This window comes from Nyctereutes procyonoides, unplaced genomic scaffold (genome assembly GCF_905146905.1).
Source record: "Nyctereutes procyonoides isolate TBG_1078 unplaced genomic scaffold, NYPRO_anot_genome, whole genome shotgun sequence".
Taxonomy (NCBI): Eukaryota; Metazoa; Chordata; class Mammalia; order Carnivora; family Canidae; genus Nyctereutes; species Nyctereutes procyonoides.
Window position 1 is genome coordinate 27984012 of NW_026575049.1, and position 21393 is coordinate 28005404.

Below are 21393 nucleotides of genomic sequence, written 5' to 3' on the forward strand. Positions count from 1 at the left end.
AAATGCTTGGGGAAGATAGGGAAATGATGTTGGGGGGAGGGTGCCCAGGGGGGCGTTCCAAGGGACCACTGAGGGGTGAATGGACGAGCCTGGGAACCAGGGCACTTGGGCACATGGCTTAGGTTTGCCGTTCACAAGCTGGGTGATGTCAGCGAGCCCCCACCACCATTGTGTGCCCATCCCAGCTCTCAGTCTCCCTATCCATCAAATGGACACAGTAATACTAGGCCTCGCCCACTCTACCTCATAGTTGGGAGGATCAAAGGAGAGAACGAGTTGGGCCAGAGTGAATGCCCTTTGTAGTCCAAGGACCCACACACATCGGCTGGCGGGCCAGCCTGGCATCTCTAGGTGGAGTAAATGAAGGGGAAAGGGTGTAGGGACAGCCCTCAGTCATGGCCAGAGTCTGCTCAACATTCCTGTCTCCTCCCTAGACTTGACATAATGACAATAACAATACCGCTTGGAAGGCCAAGCACAGAGCCCCCTGAGAGTTCACAAAGTCCTTCCCTACCCATTATGGGAGGCTCTCCCCTCTACCGCTGCCTCAGGACCTTTGCACTACTTCTCCTTCCTGGAACACTCTTCCCCAAGGTGAGTGAAAATTTGCCTTCTTCTCAGCCCAAACTCACCTCCCCCAAAGCCTGCTAGACCACCCATCTAAATTAACTTCTGCTCCACCCCTGGTCTCTCTGGTACCTTCCCTTCCCTGCTTCTGCTCTATGTCTTTTTTTTTTTTTTTTAAGATTTTATTTATTCATGAGAGACACAGAGAGAGAGGCAGAGACACAGGCAGAGGGAGAAGCAGGCTCCCTGCGGGGAGCCTGATGCAGGACTTGATCCCAGGACCCCAGGATCATGACCTGAGCCAAAGGCAGATGCTCAACCGCTGAGCCACCCAGGCGTCCCTCTGCTCTGTGTCTTAAGAGACTGTCATGACCTGGCTCATACGGGGGGCGTCTCCCCCGTTAGGACATCAAGCTCCATGAGGGCAGGAGCCATGACTGCCCTGTGCACCGCTGCGTGTGGAGATGGACCACAGCCTTCTGCAGTAGCTCTTTGTCCGATCTCACTGGAGGAACCTGAGTCTCCAAGAGGTCAGATGACTTGCCCAAGGCCACACAGCCTGAGAAGAGCTGCTCTGCAACTGTACCACTTGCATCCTTGCCCGGCCCCACCTGTCACCCCTGCAGGGTCGAGCCTGTGCCTCCTCCTTTTTTTTTTTTTTAAATTTTTAAAAATTTATTTACGATAGTCATACAGAGAGAGAGAGAGGCAGAGACACAGGCAGAGGGAGAAGCAGGCTCCATGCACCGGGAGCCCGACGTGGGATTCGATCCTGGGTCTCCAGGATCGCGCCCTGGGCCAAAGGCAGGCGCCAACCTGCTGCGCCACCCAGGGATCCCCTGTGCCTACTTCTTTACACACTGTGGGTGCTGTGCTCATGTTTGGTGGAATGTGGGGGAGACAAAGATATGCTGTGGGAAGAATGTGCCACTGGATTTAACATGCCAGTTTGGTTGCTGCCCCAGGGGCCTCTGGGCTTACACCTTGGGCCTAGGGTGAAGGCATCCCAGGGGCCTCCTTCCCCTGCCCAGCGGGCTGGCTGGCCTAGCCACCCTGTCCTCCCCCCGAATTGTCTCGGCAGCTGCGGGGTGGCCGGATGCCCCACCCCCAGTGCCTCTGGGCCCAGAGCCCAGCCACAGGCAGATCTGTGGCTGGCACTGCTCCTTCGGTTTGGGGTGGGAACACCGCAGGGATCTTAAAAATAAAGGGCCTTGAGACAGTGGCCTGGCCCAGCCAGCCGTGGGATGGGGTGGGGGCCAGACAGGGACAATGGGATGCTGAGTCTTGGGGGCTGTCCACCCGCGAGGAGCAGCCAGGCCGGAGGAGCCCCTTTCTCCCACCTCCCTACTCCCACCCCAGTAGTGCTGCTCCCCCAGGAACACTCCCTCCTCACCTATCCTGAACCTCACATACTTGCTGAGCACCTACTATGTGCTTGGCTTCAGTGAGCACAGGGTGGGGAGGCCCAGCCTCTGTCTCCTCTAACTGTCCTGCTCTCCCCAGGGTGGCCCTCTCCCCCCTGCCCGATTGCAGGCCAGGCCACGTTATTTCTCCAGTGCCTACTATGTGCCAGGCTTGCTCTGGCCGCCCCACTTCCCAACCCTCTAGCCTCCTGTGCTTTTCTCTTCTGCTCTCACACTCCCGTAGGCCTCTCCCCATCTCGGGCCATGTCTGTCTCCCTCTCTCCTCTGGCCCAGCTAACAGGAAGCAGCCGGAGAGGTCAAGGGCCGCTGGGCCTCCAGAGTCCAGCGTCTGCACACACAGGGGCCCGTCTGCCATGGTGGGGGGGACTTCCTGTTTATGAGAATCACAAGGACCCCTGGGGCGGTGCCTGGGACAGGCCTGGGGCCGCCCCTCCAGTCCAGACCTGGGTCCTTCCCCTGAGCTCTGCCCCAGGCCTCCCTCCCCCCCTACACTGGGGGAGGAGGAGCGAGGAGTCTGTGGAATGGCCAGGAATGTGGGAGTCCAAATGTCCAGAATGTCCGCAGGAAGCATCCCTGGCTCCAGGGCCCAGCCCCCACTCCTCCGCTTGGGGGCCCCGCCCCATTCTCTCCCCCCCCACCCCCCACCCTAGGGCCCTCTCGGCTTGGATAGGGGAGAGCTGTGCAAGTCGGGAGGGAGGAGGCCGGACCCTGTGCTGCCCCGCTGGGGCCACAAGACTCAGCTCTTGCTTGGCCGGGCTCTGGCAGCCACAGCCTCCCATCTGTGGGCAAGGGCCCTGCGCCAGCAGCTATGTCAGCCTCATTCCTGCCCCAGCTCAGAGGCTGCCTGCAGGCCTGGGACCACTGGAGAGACCATGGAGCAAGACTTCACACCTCGAGGAATCAGTCCCTCCATGTGGGCCCAAGCCCATGTGGGGGGGGGGGCGGTGCAGGCGGAGGGGCGGGGTGGGCTGGCCAAAGTCGCCCCTCAGGAAGCAAACAGTTCTGCCCTCCTCCCCCTCCAGCCTGTCCCTGCCAATCTGTCCTGTGGTTGCCCAACAGGTATTGACCGAGGGCCAGGAGGTCACGGCCAGTGGAAGAGGCAGGGCAGGGAGACCGGCCCTGTCCCTCTTCCTCTTCCTAGCCCAGGAGGAGATGAGTGACAGGGTCTCTGTCCCCCGCCCCCCACCCCAGCTTAGAGTGCCTGGAGATAGATCCTTAGGTCGCAGCATCATCCATGCCTGAGGCAGTCGTCCCCTAGAGGGTAGTGGGGGCACTGTGGAGCCAGCTCACCCAGAGCAGCAGTCAGGAAGGGCTTCTCAGAGGAGGCTGCCCTCCCAACATGGAAGCCTATAATCAGGAAAGGGTGGGCCTGGCCCGGGAAAACAGCCTGGTCAAAGGCACTGCACTTCTAGAGAAGTGCTAGTGACATGATGGGGCTGGAGAAAGGAGCAGGTGAGGGAGTGATGGGAGAGAGGATAGTGTGGGGGATGCCCGGGCTTGCCTTGGCTCTAGGGCATCCTCTTTTGTCCTGGGCCAGGAGGCAGAGTCGCGTCCAGTAAAGGAACCAGCGGGATTTGGTGTGGTTTGGTGGCCACGGTGAAGGGAAGGTCCTCAGGACAGGGACTAGGACCTTGACCTGTAGCTCTGTGAAGCTGCCTGGAGAAGACTGTGGGCTCCTGAGAGACCTGCCCTGGAGCATCTAGGCACGTCCCGCAGGAGCTGGGGCTGCTGGCACAGGCCATAGTGGGGTGGCAAATAGAAACCTGGCTCTGCCAAGTTCCAGCTGTGTGACCATGAGCAAGTTACTAACTTCCCTGGCCTCAGTTTCTGCCTCTATAAAGTGGGGTTAAAGACAGAAACTGCCTCAGAGGGCTGTTGATGGATGGAATTAATTTAGCAAAGCACCTGGCACTAGTGAGGGCTTATCCCCGTTTACAAGTAGTAATGTTACTAATTGGGAAGAAGAGAAAGTTGGTTTTCCCCCAGGACCTGTTGACAGGTGGGTGGAATGTGTGTTACCAGAAGAATCTTTAAAAGAAGACTTGAATTCCCAAGTCTTTTGGGATTCCCGAACTTGCCTGATTCAAGGAACACCTGGGGCCCTTATGAAAAGCATTAGCTTCCCACCCCCAGACTCTGACCTGGCAGGTCTGGGGTGGAACAGGTCTCCGGATTTATAAGGAGGCCCCAGGCCTGAGCCTTCTACCAGACAGGTGTGGGGAACATTCCTCTCTGATGACAAGGATTCACTCCAAATGCTTTGTCTTTGGGAAAAGTTTCTTTTAAAATACACTTTAAAAAACAGCCACTGTATAGAGTATGCACTGTCTGTTCTCAGCCCTTTCTACGTCAATTCAGGGTCCTTACAACAATCCTGGGATGTGTACGTACTTAGAGCTGCTCTCATCTTATTGATGGGGAAACTGAGGAGCTAAGAAACTTGCCCAAGGTTGCAAGAACCCCGTGACTTGCCAGAGTCGACTTAGAATTTGAGCCTGGACTTGGGCTCTTAACCACTGGGTTGTGGTTCCCTCATCTCTGCCTTGAGCCCCCGGAACACTTGGTAAGATGCTTCTAGACTCTTGGGGTAGGAGCTGGGAATCCATACTTTTCCCTCCTTTGTCCTTTAAGACTATGACCTTCGAATTAAGAAATGGCTGATCTTGCTTGTAAACCCCTCTAGGGACGCCTGGGTGGCTCAGTGGTTGAGCATCTGCCTTCGGCTCAGGGCGTAGGCCCACCGTCCCAGGGTCGAGTCCCACATCAGGCTCCCTGCATGGAGCCTGCTTCTCCCTCTGCCTATGTCTTGCCTGCCTCTCTCTCTGTGTCTCTCATGAATAAATAAATAAAATATTTAAAAGAAAAAAATCTGTATGCTTCAAAAAATTAAAAAAAAAAAAAAACCCTCTAGGAGGCAGAAAGCTGCATGCAGGTTCCTGTGTGCTACTTTACTTCCAACAGGGGGGTCTCCGTTGTCAGAACTCCAGGTTCTGGCTTCCCTGCCTCTAAAATGGGGGTGCTGCACCTCCCTGGGTGTCATCAATGAGTCGCCAGACCAGGGATGGGAGAGGGTTTGCACACTGTTCAGGCTGTGGATTCTTTGGGACCTGGGTGTGGCCAGGTGGGGGGTGTGGGGAGCAGGGATGGTTCTGGAACTGCTCAAAGTTGCCTGCGTCCAGGGCCAGGCCCTTTCCGCCTACTGCAGCCAAGACCACGGAGGTCCCCAGGAGGTCCTATGGTGATGGTGGGGCTGGGGGTGGCAGGGGTCGGGGAGGCAGATGGGGGAGCCTGGTTTCTCCCTTCCTGCCTGACACCTCAACAGGCCCTGGCTGGTGGCTGCTAGTGATTCACCCGGCTTTAAGCTCTAGTTTCGTCTGTAATCAGGAAACGGGCCACTAGAGAGCCTGAGGCATTTTCTGGAGAGCCCAGTGCCCTCCCAGAAACCTGGTGTATGTGTGTGTGGGGGGGTGGTGGGGAGGATTAGAGGAGGGAGGGTGGGAGAGAGAAGGCAAAAAGTCTGGCTCCCGAGATTTGCATAATTTATTCTTGTCTTTGAGGAGGGTGAGACATTCTCAGGACCTGACATCCCTGGAAACCATTCGGTCATTCAGAATGGTTCACTCATTCATTCTGGTTTACGGAGCCCCTTACGCTGTGCCAGTTACCATGGATAGAGGGAAGTAAAGAGAAGATTTTCAGGTGCTTCCCAGAGGGGAGACCACCGTGTAATCCGGTTGCTCCCGCTCAGCGCAGGGAGGGGGGTGTTTACAAAGTGCCGAATCCACAGAGGAGATAGCAATGAATTTGGGGTTGGAGGCTGCAGTAGGGATAAGGGGAGGCTTCAGTGGTTTGTTCGACAGTTCTGAGGCTCCCACAGGAGGAATGACAGTGCAGGCTGGGCTCAGATCCTTCTGTCACTTCTCAAGGGTTCCTCTTTCATCTGGGTCTGTTTCCCCACCTGTGACCTGGACACAGAAACGGGGCCTCTCTCCTGGGGTTGTTATGAGGACTCACAGGGTGAACCCGTGTGAAGCACTCAGAGCAGCACCCTGTGTGTCTAAAGATGGCTGGTGTCACTGCAGAAGGGTGGGTCCTGTGGGAGACAGCTCCTGAGACATGGGTCAGAGTGTGCCTGGCACACGGGGAGGGGACACTCCAGGGGAAGGACACTGCCTATGCCAAGACCCAGAGGCATGCAGCATATGGGTACCTTAGATATCACTGGGGTGCAGTGAGAGGTTGGGAGGCACATTTGAGGTACTTCATTCCCTATGGACATCATCCTTAGAGCAGCAGGGAGCTATGGAAGGCTTTTTTTTTTTTTTTTTCTCATGCAGCCCCAAAGGGGCTATGGAAGGCTTTGAGCCAAGGAGTGAAAAGATAGATCTGAGCACCAAGAGTATTGATAAACTGGAGGACCCACCTGGGGCAGGGGGACCTGAGGAGGTGGCACAAGGGTCCTGGGAAGAGATGGGGAGGCCTGAGCTAGGACAGAGGGTGCAGGCTAGGGAGTTGGAGAGGCCAGGAGATGAAGACTAGTTAGGGGACACACAGCTGACCTGACAGTGATAATTCGTGAGTGAGTAGACACAGTGGGTGAGGGGAACGGAGGAGTCCAGCTGTGCTGGGAGCCAGAATATGTGCATATACTTATGAGAGGATATTTAGGGAGGGCTTTGTAGGGTGTACAGGAGTTGTACAAGGGGACTCATGGTGGGGGCAGGCCACCAAAAGTAAAAGCGTAGAGGTGTGAAAGAGCCCATGTTTGGAAAGCAGTGGGTATGGTGGAGTTTGGATTTGGGGAGCAAACAGTGGGGTCAGGAGTTGGGGGGTCTCAGGTGCCATCCTACAGGCTCGGGGGCAGGGGTCAGCGGGTTGAGTGGCAGGAAGAGAATTTAAACACCTGTCTGAGTCTCCTGGGGCCGTTATAACGAATGAACACAAACTAGGTGGTTTAGAACAGAAATTTATTCTCTGATGGTTCTGGAGGCCAGGAATCTAAAATCGAGGTGCTGGCCGGCAGGGCTCCCTCAGAAGGTTCTAGGGGAGAATCTGTTCCTGCTTCTTCCACTTTGTCTTCCTTGGTGGCTTCCTTGGCTTGCGGCTGCATCACTTCAACCTCTGCTGCTTCCCCGTGACCTTCTCCGGGTCAGCGTCTTCCCTCATAAGGACACCTGTCATTGGTTTCGGCCCCCTCTGGATCATCCAAGATGATATCGTCTCTAGATCCGTATCTTAATTACATCCGCAAAGACTCTTTTTCTAAATAAGGTCCCATTCACAGGTCCAGGCGGACCTGTCTTGGGGGGGGGGGGCACCACTCAACACACAACCTGATCCTAAACAAAATCCAGATGGAACCTGTTTCCCCATTTCCCTCCTTCCTGGGCTGCCAGTCCCTCCAGTCCTGCTTTCTTGGGCAGGGACGCCCCCAGCCCTGCGTCTTCCACTCTCCCGTCCCCAGGGCCCAGAAGTGTGTGTTCTGGGTGCCCAGGCAGCTGCCCCCACCTCTCCCTCCCTCCGGGAGCCGACGCCCTCCGCCCTCCGAGGCTGGGACCAGGCGGGACCTGCGGGGGGAGGGCGCCACCGTGTGTCCCTTCTGGGGCAGCGCGCACGGAGCCTCCCGCCGGTCCCCTCCCAGCTGACTGTGGTGGCCCCTCGCGGAGCCCCTGCTGCCCGCCGGACAGCCACCAGCCACGACATCGGTTCTGCAAACGTCAGTTAGAAGGGGTTGGTTACTGTCCCCACTTTTCAGAGTAGCAGCTCGCGGCTCGGCGGTCGCACAACCTTCCACCCCCGCCCTCTCCAAAGCCCCACCCACCATCCGCAGCCCAAGCCCCAGTCCGGTCCCCGGCGGCGGGGCGGGCAGGCCGCAGGCTCGGGCTGCTGTCCGCACGGATCTCCCATCTACTTTCCTCGTCCGTAAAGGGGACGGGGTGCATGGGAGCCCCCTCACCCCCCCACCCCCCACCCCCAACCCTGTGGCCCCCTGCAGTTCTCTGATCCCGACAGAAACCCAAGCGCGGTATCCTGTGGACCTTGCTGCTTCCCAGTACTTACCAAATACTGATCTTTTATTTTTTTTTTAATTTTTAAACAAGATTTTATGTATTTATTCATAGAGATGCAGAGAGAGAGAGAGAGAGAGAGAGAGAGAGAGAGAGAGGCAGAGCGAGAAACAGGCTCCATGCAGGGAGCCCGACATGGGACTCGATCCAGAGTCTCCAGGGTCACGCCCTGGGCTGCAGGCGGCGGTAAACCGCTGCGCCACCGGGGCTGCCCAATACTGATCTTTTAAAGATGTTTTTTAGCTGTTTGTTGTCTTTCTGCAAACACTTGTCATATGTGTGAACTATTTAGTAGTTTTGAAGATATACTTACTGGATAAAACTTCATGCAGGCCTCCAGGCCCCCGTCGGAAAGGCAGTAAGCTGATGGCAGCTTCTATATTCTGCAAGGAAGACGTATGCATACATCCGAGTGAGTATATGCACATGCACGTAGACACCCTGTGCATGTATATTCACCCCTCCCATTTTTTTAAGCAAACGGTGGCATGCAATATACATTCTGTATTTACTTTTGTCACTTCATTACATTTTTTGTATAATTTGCTTTTGTAAGTACATTTTTCTGTTGAAATATAACTCTACATATGTAAAATTCCTAAGTGTATACTGTATACTGTCTGCCACATGTACCCAGCACCCAGAAAAAGACATGGAGGGGCACCTGGCTGGCTCAGTTAGTAGAACATGAGATCTTGAGCTTCTGAATTCAAACCCCATGTTGGGCATGGAGCCTACTTTTATTTTTATTTTATTTTAAAGATTTTATTTATTTATTCATGAGAGACACACAGAGAGGCAGAGACACAGGCAGAGGGAGAAGCAGGGTCTCTGCAGGGAGCTCTATGCGGGACTCGATCCCCGGACCCTGGGATCACGACCTGAGCTGAAGGCAGACACCCAACCACTGAGCCACTCAGGTGCCCCGAAGCCTACTTTAAAAAAATAAAAAATAATAAGGGCATCTGGGTGGCTCAGTCAGTTAAGCATCTGCCTTCAACTCAGGTCATGATCCCAGGGTCCTGGGATAGAGCCCTGTGTTGGGCTCCCTGATCAGTGGGGAGCCTGCTTCTCCCTCTCCCTCTGCCCCATCCCCCCATCCCCCACTCATGCTCTCTCTCTCAAATAAATTTTTTAAAATATTTTATTTATTATGAATAGAAAGACACAGAGGAGAGAGAGAGAGAGGCAGAGCACAGGCAGAGGAAGAAGCAGGCTCCACGCAGGGATCCCAATGTGGGATTCGATCCCAGGGCTCCAGGATCATGCCCTGGGCCAAAGGGAGGCGCTAAACCACTGAGCCACCCAGGGATTCCCTCTCTCTCAAATAAATTAATAAAACTTTAAAAAATAGGGGATCCCTGGGTGGCGCAGCGGTTTGGCGCCTGCCTTTGGCCCCGGGGCGCGATCCCGGAGACCGGGGATCGAATCCCACGTCAGGCTCCCGGTGCATGGAGCCTGCTTCTCCCTCTGCCTGTGTCTCTGCCTCTCTCTCTCTCTGTGTGTGTGACTATCATAAATAAATAATAATAAAAATTAAAAAAAAATAAAAAAAACTTTAAAAAATAATAAAAAATAATTTAAAAAGATATTGAACACCACCAGCCCTTCATGAACCCTTTTTGTGCTCCCTTCTGACTCTGGGAAACAAAGGGAACCGCTGTCCTGACCTCTTAAATTTTGACCTATTTCTGTTCTCTGTGTAAATAGAATCATATCCTCTTTTGTCTGCAGCTTCTCTTGCCCAATATCGTGTTTGTGGGACCCCTCCATATTGTCGCCTATAATTGTACATTTGCTGACATTGCTGTGTGGTCCTCCAGTGTGTGGAGATACCACACTTTATATGATCTATTCTAATATTTCTCTCTCTCTCTCTCACTCTTTCTCTCTCTCCAAGTAGGCTCCATGACCAGCATGGAGCCCAACGTGGGGCTTGAACTCACAACCCTGAGATCAAGACCTGAGCTGAGGATCAAGAGTTGGGCATTTAACTGACTGAGCCACCCAGTCACTTCTATTTTATCTGTTCTACTATTGATGGAAATTTGGAGAGTTTATAGGTTTTGCCTGTTACAAATAGTGTTGCTCTTAATATTCTAGTGTGGTATGTGTCTTTCAGTGAGCATGCTGGATGTACACCTAGGGATAGACTTGCTGGGTCAAAGGTCTGCCAATGTTCTGTTTTAGCAAAAGCTGCCCAAAGGATTTGGAAGGTGATGGTAGTAATTTACGTTCCCACCAGTTCTGATTACTCAACATCCTCCCTGACTTGCATTTTCAATGAAAAATTGTGGCCATTCTGGTAGATAAAGAGTGCTATTGCATTGTGGTTTCAGTTTGCATTTCCCTCATTACTAATGAGGTTGAACCCCCTTTCATGTGCTTACTGGCCATCTAGGTATTCTATTTTATCAGTTTTAGTCTTTTGCCCATATTTCTATTGGAGTGTCTGCCTTTTTCATATTGATTTGTAGGCACTCTTTATATATGTATATAAAGTACAAACTTTAAATATCCTTTTATACTTTGTGGGTTGTCTTTTAATTCTTCTAAAGTATACTTTTTGATGAACATATTTCTTTCCTTTTTTAAGATTTTATCTATTTATTCATGAGAGAAACAGAGAGAGGCAGAGACACAGGCAGAGGGAGAAGCAGGCTCCTTGCAGGAAGCCCAATGTAGGACTTGATCCCTGGACCAGGATCAAGCCCTGAGCTGAAGGCAGATGCTCAACTGCTGAGCCACCCAGGTGTCCTGTCAACATATTTCTTTTTTTAAAAAGTATTTTTATTTATTTATTTATTTGAGAGAGAGAGCACATGAGTGGCAGGGAGAGGCAGAAGGAGAGGGAGAAGCAGACTCTCTGGTGGGCATGGAGCCTAATGTAGGGCTGGATGCCAGGACCCCAGGATCATGACTTGAGCTGAAGATAGATGCTTAACTGACTGAGCCACCCAGGCACCTCTATTGAACATATTTCTTGATTTTATTATCACCCATTTACATATATATATATATATATATATATATATATATATATATATATTTTAATGGTTAGTGCTTTTATTTTTGGTTTAAGAAAACTTTGCCTGTGCCAAGGTCATGAAGATGTTCTCCTGTATTTTCTTCTAGGACTTTATTGTTTTAATCTTTCACATCTAGGTATGGAATTTATTTCTGTTCATGGTGTGAGGTAGGGGTTGTGGTAGGCTGAAAAATGGGCTTCCAAAGATGGGTTCATCCTAACCTTTGCAGTGCGTTTGCAGATGTGATTATGTTAAGGATTTTGAGATAGGGAGATTATCCTGGATTATCTATTTGGGTCCTAAATACAACCACATATATCCTTATAAGAGGAGGTCAGAGGAAGATTTCATAGACACACACACATACATACATGTCTTCCCCAATTCTGCACAGTGGACCCAGCGCTATTTACTGAAAGGATCATCCTTCTGCACCGCACTGTATTGTCATAGATCAGGTGTGTGTTGTTTTTGGACTCTATTCTGTTCCATTAGTCTGTTTGTCTGTTCTTGTATCAACACCACACTGTCTAAATTTCAATACTAACAATAGTTCTTGATATCTGGTACATTATGTTCTCTAGTTTTGTTCCTTATTTTTGCATTTTATATAAATGGCTTTTCCTTTGCATCTCCATGTAAGTTTGGGAATCAGCTTGTTAATTTCAGGGAAAAAAACTTCTGGGATTTTGATTAGGATTCCACTGAATCTGTAATCGGAGAAGAATCGATGTTTTTACAGTGAGTCTTCTAGTCCATAAACATATGTCCTTTGATTTACTTAGGTCTTATTTCGTTTCAGATTGTTTAGATCTTATTGTATCTTGACACAAAAATGTTATCTAAAAAGTTGAGATATAATTCACATTCCATAAAATTTGCCAGTTTAAAGCGTTCTATTTAGTGGCTTTTTTTTTAAATTTTTGATTTATTTATGATAGTCACAGAGAGAGAGAGAGGGGCAGAGACATAGGCAGAGGGAGAAGCAGGCTCCACGCACCGGGAGCCCGATGTGGGATTCGATCCCGGGTCTCCAGGATCGCGCCCTGGGCCAAAGGCAGGCGCTAAACTGCTGCGCCACCCAGGGATCCCTATTTAGTGGCTTTTTAGTATATTTATAGAGTTGTAAAATCACTACCACTATCTAATTCCCGATTATTACCATCACTCCAAAGAAACACCATACCCGGTAGTAGTCTTTTCTTATTGTCCCCACCCTAAACATTTGAAAACCACTAGTTACCTTCTGTCTTTCTCTATGGATTTGCCTCTTCTGGACATTTCATATCAATGGAATTGAACAGGGGTACTTGGGGTGGCACAGTCAGTTAAGTGTCCATCTCTTGGTTTCAGCTCAGGTCGTGACCTCAGGGTCATAAGATCGAGCCCTGTTTTGGGCTCTGTGCTGAGAGAGGAGTCTGCTTGAGATTTTTTTCCCCCTCTCCTTCTACTCCTCCCCCCCCAACTCTCTAAATAAATAAATAAACTCTTAAAAGAAATAAATGGAACCAAACAATGTATGGCTTCTTTTTGTGTCTGGCTTCTTTCACTGCACATGATGTCTCCAAGGTTCATTTGTGTGTAGCAGGCATCAGGACTTCATTCCTTTTTTGTGGATAGCTAATATTTAATCACAGGGAGACACACATTTTGGTTCTTCATGCATCATTTGATTGACATTTAGGTTGTTTCCATGTTGGGCTATTATGAATAATGCTGCGATGAACACCATGTATAGGTCTTTGTGTGGGGAGATATTTTCAATTCTCTTGGGTACTTTGTACCTAGGAGTGAAAATTTTTGGGTCATCTGGGAACTCCATATTTAACTTTTTGAATACTTGCTAAACTCTTTTCTGAAGTGGATGTACCTTTTTTGCATTCTTATCAGCAATATGAGAGAGTTCTAATTTCTCCACATCCTAGCCAACACTTGTTACCGTTTGTCATTTTGATCAAGTTATCACAGTGGGTGTGATATGGAATCTTATTGTGGTTTCTATTTGTACTTCCCTGATGCCCAATCATATTTTGCATTTTCAGTATAGGGGTCTTGTGCACCTTTTTATGATTTTTGGGTATCCCCCAATTTTCCAAAGTTTGTATTTCACCCCTTCATTTTTACAAAAGACCTTCATTAGTACATGTTTTCACTAGCCCAAAGAAATCTGAAGATTTTTGGTTTTACAAAGAAAGGCCAAGCAAAAAACACCATTCAGTATTGGTTTTGCAAGGAGCCATTAGAAGCAGTGCACACTCTGGGCGGTGAGAGTCGCCCTACCAAGCTCATACCTGGGATGACCCTCGGCATCTAGCTGCCAGAGCTTTGAACTTGGTACATCTAGATTTATTTTGTGCATCTGTTAGCAAGATGCGTCCTCAGGTATCAGAAAAGCCTAAGAGAGGTTATTTTTTGGGGTCTGGGGACACTAAAAAATGTTTTCATAGAAACGAATGGTAATTGTTCTTCACTTTACAGGATTTCAGCTCAAAAGTTTTCATAGAAATACTCCCCTTTTGCATAGTGGGGGAAACCTATATTCCTAGGAAGTTGATGTTTTTGATGGTCCTATATGTGGAGCATAGATTTTATTTTTTTAGAGCAGTTTTAGTTTCACAACAAAACAGTAGCAAGTTCAGAGGGTTTCCATATATCCCTTGAATACCTGGTCCTGCCCCCACACACTATCAACAGCCTGTTTGATCAATCAACAAAACTACATTGACACATTATTATCTAAAGTCCATAGTTTACATTAGGGCTTACTCTTGGTGTTGTATGTTTCACAGACTTGGATGAATTTGAAATGACATGTATTTACCATTATAGTACCATACAGAATAGTCTCACCATCCTAAAAATCCTGTTTGCTCCCTCTGTTCATCCCTCCAATGCCTGCCCAACCTCTGGAAACCACTGATCTTCTTGTCATCCCCAGAGTTTTGCTTTTTTCCAGAATGTCACAGAGTTAGAATCATACAATATATGTAGTCTTTCCACCTTGGCTTCTTTCACTTACTAATACACATTTGAGGTTCTTCCATGTTTTTCATGGCTTACTAGCCCATTTCTTTCAGTGCTGCATAATATTCCATTGTCCAGATATGCCATAGTTTATCTGTTCACCTGATGAAGGACATTTTGGTTGCTTCCAGGTTTTGGCAATTGTGAATAAAGCTGTCACAAACATCCATGTGTAGGGTTTTCATGTGACTTTCGGTTTTTCGACTCCTCTGGATAAAGACTAAGGAGTGTGATTGCTGGATCGTATGGTAAAAGTATGTATGATTTTGTTAGAAACTGCCAAACTGTCTTCCAAGTCGGCTGTGTTATCTTCCATCCCCACCAGCCACGAACGAGCATTCAGGTTGCTCCACATCCTCATCAGCGTTTGGTGTTGTCAGTGTTTTGGATTTTGGCCATTCTGATAGGGGTGTAATCTCATGGTTGTTTTAATGTGCAATTCCCTAGTGACCTATGATGAGCATCTTTTTTTTTTTAAATAATTTTACTTCTTAAATTTTTAAATTTATTTTTAGTAATTGCTACACCCAGTGTGGGGCTCGCAACTCCCAACCCCGAGATCAAGAGTTGCATGTTTTACCAACTGAGCCAGCTGGGAGTCCCAGTTCCATTAAGTTTTGCTTGTATTTTGAAGCTCTGCCACTGGGTGCATACAAATTTGGGGTGATTGACATCTTCCTGACTGAAATGCCCCTTTGGTTTCTAGCAATGCTTCTTATCTTCAAGTCTACTCTAGGATAGCTGTAGTGGACTTTGTTGATTATCGTTTGTATGGTATGTCTTTTTTTTTTTTAAAGATTTTATTTATTTATTCATGAGAGACATAGAGAGAGAGAGAGAGGCAGAGACACAGGCAGAGGGAGAAGCAGGCTCCATGCAGGGAGCCCAATGTGGGACTCGATCCTGGGTCTCCAGGATCAGGCCCTGGGCTGAAGGCAGGTGCTAAACCACTGAGCCACCAGTCCGGGCTGCCTGGTATGTCTTTTTTAAAAAGGCTTTATTTATTTGAGAGAGAGAGAGAGAGAGAGACGGGAGAGAGAGAAACTCAAGCAGACTCTGTGCTGAATGTGAAGCCTGATGCGGGGCTCGATTTGGCAAATTTGAGATCATGACCCGAGCCAAAACGAAGAGTCAGGCTGGTGTGCACCTGACTGTGCCACCCAGGTGCCCCATGGGGGATGTCTTTCTATCTTCTTGTTTTCAACCTTTCTGTATTTTAAAAAATATTTTATTATTTATTCATGAGAGACACACAGAGAGAAGCAGAGACACAGGCAGAGGGAGAAGCAGGCTCCCTATGGGGAGCCCAATGCGGGACTCGATCCCATGACCTTGGGATCATGCCCTGAGCCAAAGGCAGACACTCAACTGCTGAGCCACCCAGGCATCCCAGCCTTTCTGTATTTATATATTTAAATCATGTCTCTTGTAAGTAGCACCTAGTTGGGTTGGTCATTTGTATCTAGTTGCACGATTTTATCTTTCACTTGGAATATTTGGAGGAATTTCAAAAAAAAAAAAAAAACCCTGTATATTTCCATTGAATCAGGATGAACGGACTCTTTGAAGTAGAAAATGGATTAGCTCCTCCGCTTTCTCCCATCTCCCCTCCTTCCCACTTCTCTGTTATTATTGCTTATATTGTTTCTGCTTTGTTGGAGTTTATAACATTTACATCTTGAGTTTTTTTTCCCCTACCCTAACTTCTTCCCTTGTTTAGTTTTAATTCTAGAGTGAAGTGGATTTCATGCTTGCTGCCGTCCCCACGGCTTCCTCATTTCTGAGATCACTGTTTAGGTGGCTGCATGTCATTACCAAGAGGTTTTTGAAGAAGGGCTCAGATATGCCTCATGCTTATTATTATTAATCTAACCATACGGAACCACCCTGATAAAGGTATCAACACATAACACAGAGCAAAACCAAGTCAAGCAGCGATACCACGTTCCCTAGTGTTCGCTTTCACATCATGTCTCCTTTCACTTGTCTTAGAAACGGTGGCTCGGAGTGAGACTTCACTTGAAAAGTGGTTTCCACTTCACCTCCAAGAGGCTGGCTAAAATTAAACTTAACTCAGCCTGTGTGGGTGAGGATGTGGAACTGACACACCACTGGTGAGCGTGTAAAATGGTGCTGGCGTGGGGCAAGACTACTTGGTGGCTCATCAAGGCCGAACATAGCCTTATCCTGTGACAGAGCAAGCCCGGTTCTTGAGTATGAATCCAGCAGAAATGCCTGGATACGCTGATCTTCTAGAAGTGGCTCTGGATGTTCAGAGCAGGTGTTGTGACAGCTTCCCAACAGGAGCCACACAGATGCCCACTCCACAGCATATTCATATAACAGAGCACTACTCAGGAATGAGAGTGGACAGTTGACCAACCCAACGTGCCCTAGTGGAAGATTCTAATACATGGTGAAGGAGAGACCTCAGAGACAAAAGAGCACACGTTGTGCGACTCCATTCATGTGAAGAACCAAATTGGTGAAACTAAATCCCCGGGAATAGAGGACAGAAGAGTATTTGCCTCTGGGGGGTCTTGACTGGGCACTGGGAGCACTCAGTACCTTGGTTGGGGTGGTGGTTGCCCGGGGGTGCACATAAGTAGAAATTGACTGAACTCTTGCTTAAGATCTGTGCACCACACTGTGTTTTATACCTGAGTAAAAGTGTTTGAAAAGCTTTAAATAGGGGGATCCCTGGGTGGCTCAGTGGTTTAGCTCCTGCCTTTGGCCCAGGGCGTGATCCTGGAGACCGGGGATCGAGTCCCACGTCGGGCTCCTTGCATGGAGCCTGCTTCTGTCTCTGCTTCTGTGTCTGCCTCTCTCTCTCTCTGTGTCTCTCATGAATAAATAAAATCTTAAAAAAAGAAAAAAAGAAAAGCTTTAAATAACGGTTGGGGCATAAGGTCCCCTCCACCCAGGACCTGGAGACTGAAGCTGTTGTTCCCGGGCTCCCTGGCTGACGCCTCGATCCGGCCCCAGTCATCTGCTGTGACAAAATGCATTTTCCAAAAATGTTCAGCTGAACGTTGCCACTCCTCCATCCATCCAGAGTGGCCGTCTATGGCCTGTGAACACCTCCTACCCTCCCAAACCTGGGCGATCTGATGACTGCTTTGACCAATGGAGTGTGACAAAAGTGACACTGGCTGACTTCCAGGGCTAGATCATAAAGTGGGACGACTTCTCCTCACTCTCTTTGACATGTGTCCTTGAAACTGCCACATAGGAGGCTGGTCGTCCCGATACCACCATGCTCTGGGGACAGACCACACAGTGAGCCCACAGAAAGATAGAGGTGCCCGAGGGGCCCAGGCTGTCCAGCCTGCACCACCCTCTCACATGTCCCGGCTGGTGCCATGTGAACAGAGACTAGCCACCCCACTGCAGAGTCACCAAGTGAAATAAACTGGTTGTGGTTGTTTCCTGCTACTATATTTGGGGTGGGTTGATAGGCACCAACAGGCAACCAGAACACATAGTAACTTTATTCCCCAGGGCTCCCTCCGGGCCCTCTCTGTTCCACTCATGCCAGCTGCACCCAGGTACACTCAGTTCCCTACTGCAGGCTCAGCAGTACTCTCCCAGGCTCAGCCTCTGCCTGGCCTCCTCAAGGAAGCCTTCCTGCTTGCAGTGTTGGGCAGTGTCGATTAAGCAAGCTGATGGTGATAATAGCGGGGAGGCAGGGGATATAAGGGAAATCTCTGGATCTTCCCGTCAGCTTTTTTTTTTTTAAGATTTTATTTATTTATTCATGAGAGATACAAAGGGAGAGAGAGGCAGAGACACAGCCAGAGGGAGAAGCAGGCCCCATGCAGGCAGCCTGACGTGGGACTCAATCCCGGGACTCCAGGATCAACCCTGGACTGAAGGCAGGTGCCAAACCGCTGAGCCACCCAGGGATCCCCTTCCCGTCAGTTTTACTGTAACCTAAAACAACTCTAAAAAATAAAGTCTTAAAATAAAATAAAATAAATAAAAAAATAAAAAAATAAAAAAATAAAAAATAAAGTCTAATGGGCAGCCCTGGTGGCTCACAAGTTTAGCGCCACCTTCAGCCCAGAGCCTGATCCTGGGGACCCGGGATCGAGTCCCATGTCAGGCTCCCTGCATGGAGCCTGCTTCTCCCTCTGCCTGTGTCTCTGCTTCTCTCTCTCTGTGTGTGTCTTTCATGAATAAATAAATAAAATCTTTTTTTAAAGATTTATTTATTTATTTATTTATTTATTTATTTATTTATTTATGATAGAGAGAGAGAGAGAGATAGAAAGAGAGAAAGGCAGAGACACAGGAGGAGGGAGAAGCAGGCTCCATGCTGGGAACCCGACGTGGGACTCGATCCCGGGACTCCAGGATCGTGCCCTGGGCCAAAGGCAGGCGCTAAACCACTGAGCCACCCAGGGATCCCCTAAATAAATAAAATCTTTAAAAAAAAAGTCTATTAAACAACAAAAAAAAGCAAGTTGACTCCAAAAGTAGACTGTGTCTATGTTAAATTCCCAGATCTTCCACTTCCCAGCCACGTGCCCTTGGGCAAGTTACTTAGCTCGCCTCAGTTTCCTCATCCATAACACGGGGTGGTAATAGTGGCTACTTCCTAGGTCCATTGTGAGGATTAATCTATGGAAAGCCCTCCAAATGTCCCCGGCATACAAGAAGAACTCCACGATGCTGGTGAGTGTTATTATTGCCCTAGGCCCTGGGTGCTATCATTTCTGAGCTCTGGGAGCTTACTCAGTGTGGGGGATACACTGGATCCTAATGTTCATTGGCTCATTCATTTATTCTACCCATATTGCTGCAGTACCAGCAGTGTGCCAGGCACTGAGCTAGGCTCTACGGATGCAGGGAAGTGGAGGTGGATGCCACATTTGTCCCTAGGGGGTTATATTCTATTAGGGATGGAAGTGGACAGGTACACTGAAGAATTGACAGATTTCCATGGGAGCCCCAAAGGGCAAAAGTAGGAGGTGGAGACAGAAATAATGGGAGGATCTCCTTTCCACAGGGCAGACAGGGAAACCTCTCTGGGGAGGGAACATGTGAGCTGAGAATTGAAGGGTATGGAGGAGCCAGTTACGAGAAAAAGGGAGGGAGGAACATTCCAGACAGAGGAGGAACATTCCAGATAGACGTGTGCAAAGGTTTCTTCGGGGTCCAAGTGTGCTGGCACAGAAGTCAGGACAAGCATGGAGGTGGGGTGGCCGGGTTGGGCGCAGAATCTGCTAGTCGTGGCCCCTCCCAGCAGACAGCCCTTGTGGTTTGCAACAGCCAGGACTCTACTGAACACCTGTTACGTGCAGGGCGCTGTGTGTGTGTACTCATTTCATCCTCAGAATAGCCCTATCTCATAGCGATTATTGTCCTCCCCATTTTACAGATAAGGAGACTGAGGCACCAGGAAAGGGTTCTGAATGCAGGCAGTCTGGTTCCAGAGCCTGTGCCATACTGCAGTTTCATTTTGTTCAGTCCCAACCCACTCCATGGGTGGGGAAATTAAGTCAAGAAAGGAGATTCCCATTCCCCAAAGTCCAATCACAAATGAAAGGCAGACTGGTTGAAGAACCATTTCAACCTAGTTTCCTTGTCCACACCGAGCAAGGCTGCTCATTCTCCCAAGAGCGTGTTGAAGTCAACAGTTTCCTGGTTGGGACTGGGAGGTCTGCCCCTAGGCTTACCTGAGCTTCGGCTTCCTCACCTGTCCTAGGAGAGTGCCAGGCCTCCCCTCTGGGCTTGCGTGACATGTAATGAGTTCACAATCTAGCACAGGGTCAGAACTCTCTCTGTAAAGCCAGTGGGATGATTATTCACCAGCCTTCTGGGCAGGACCGCCCACTCACCTCATCCCTACCCCTGGGGGTTCTGAGTCATGGGGACTTTGGTGAGCGGGACTGATAGCTTGGAATTGGAGCAAGTTTGAGCAGGAGAGAGGAATGAAGGGCCCCTTGGGAACGTAAAGTGAGATTTCCTACCTCCAGGCCTTTGCACTGGCTGTTCCTTCTGCTGGACCGCCCTTCCCTGTCTTGCCTCTTCCTGAGTTTTAGCTTTTGATGCTCCTGGGCAGAGTTGAGGAATCCGTATTCTCACCACTGCGAGCAGTTTACTCCAGGGTGGTTAGTCCAGGGCACCAAACAGCAATGCTCCAAGAGACTGGGAAGACAAGTGGTGGCAGGTGGTGGTGGTGGTGGGAGGTGTTGTCATACAGGGCAGGGCGGACCCCCACCTCTCCAGGCTTAGCACCCACAATATCGCCCATGCAGCTCCAAGTGTTTTAGCTGTTTCCTCATCTGCAAAATGGGGTTAACGGGAGAAGCTGCCTCACGGGTTTGTTGATTTAAGGAGCTATATGTTCTGGAAAACGATTGTATATAATAACATTCCATACATAATAAGCGCTCAAGACTGTTATTGTTGTCATGGAGTGCCCACTTTGTGCCAAGCACTTTACTACATAAAGTCACTTATTTAATCGTTTATTGTCTCCACTTCCCTGTCCCGCCCAGCACGATGACTCTACTGAAGGGGCAGGGCTGGGATTTGGCCCCTCCTGACCCTCCCTCCCAGCAGGCACCAGCAGCAATTTCTAATGGGCAGAGAGAGATAGTATCACATGTGCCAGTAGAGACGGGGTATAGACTTTATCATGGTAAGTGACCATGAGTTTCCCTGGGGGGAGGGGGAGTATGGACGCAGCTCTTCTCAATCTTACTTGACCTTGACCACAGAACGACTCCCAACCATTTCTGGGTTCAGCCTCTCCTCCGGAGGAACGCCCTCCGGGAAGTACGGGGCCTCTGGCCCGCATGTTCTTCAATGAGACTTTGTGCAGGACGGGAGTTAACAGTGGTGCCCTTACAGTTCAGATCCCATCTCTGAGAAGGTAGCCCCGACACCTCGGTTCTTTGCTGCCCACCCAGGGGCTGCCCTGAAGCTGGAGGGAAGGTGCCAGAGCTGGCGGCCTATTTGGGGACACCGAGGCCCAAGAGGGCTAGCATCTGCTCACCTGCCCAGAGCAGGAGGTAGAGGCCGGCTGGGCTCAGGACGGAGTGCTCCCAGGCCGGGCTCCCGCGGGTGCCCTGCGCTGCTCCCAGCGGGGCCCGGGAAGTGCTTCAGACCCGGGAAGCCTCTGGGGGGCCCCTGGGTCTGTAAGCGCGGGAGCCCTCGCCCCACACTTCACGCTCCCGCGGCCCGCGGGGCCGAGCGGGTGCGCGGTGGGCGTGGCGGGGCGCCCGCGCGTGGGGGCTCCGCGAGGCGCCGGTGCGCGCTGCGTGCTGTTGG

At 49.9% G+C, this 21393-nt stretch overlaps 1 protein-coding gene and 2 long non-coding RNA genes across 3 annotated transcripts in view; 2 read left to right on the plus strand and 1 right to left on the minus strand.

Annotated features, from left to right (window-relative positions):
- Positions 1-336: 336 nt before the first annotated feature.
- On the plus strand, positions 337-16841 carry LOC129511809 (uncharacterized). The gene is made up of 3 exons (XR_008664908.1): positions 337-594; positions 8392-8471; positions 15833-16841. It is a non-coding gene; the product is annotated as an uncharacterized LOC129511809 (long non-coding RNA).
- LOC129511808 (uncharacterized) lies at positions 7015-21314 on the minus strand. The gene is made up of 4 exons (XR_008664907.1): positions 21119-21314; positions 20088-20402; positions 8373-8442; positions 7015-7187 (listed from the first exon to the last, which is right to left on the minus strand). It is a non-coding gene; the product is annotated as an uncharacterized LOC129511808 (long non-coding RNA).
- Positions 18746-21393, plus strand: part of CARD10 (caspase recruitment domain family member 10) — a 28302-nt gene continuing 25654 nt past the window's right edge. Inside the window, exon 1 of the mRNA XM_055328889.1 lies at positions 18746-18789. The gene's annotated coding sequence lies outside the window, so the exon portion shown is untranslated. The remainder of the gene's footprint in view (positions 18790-21393) is intronic.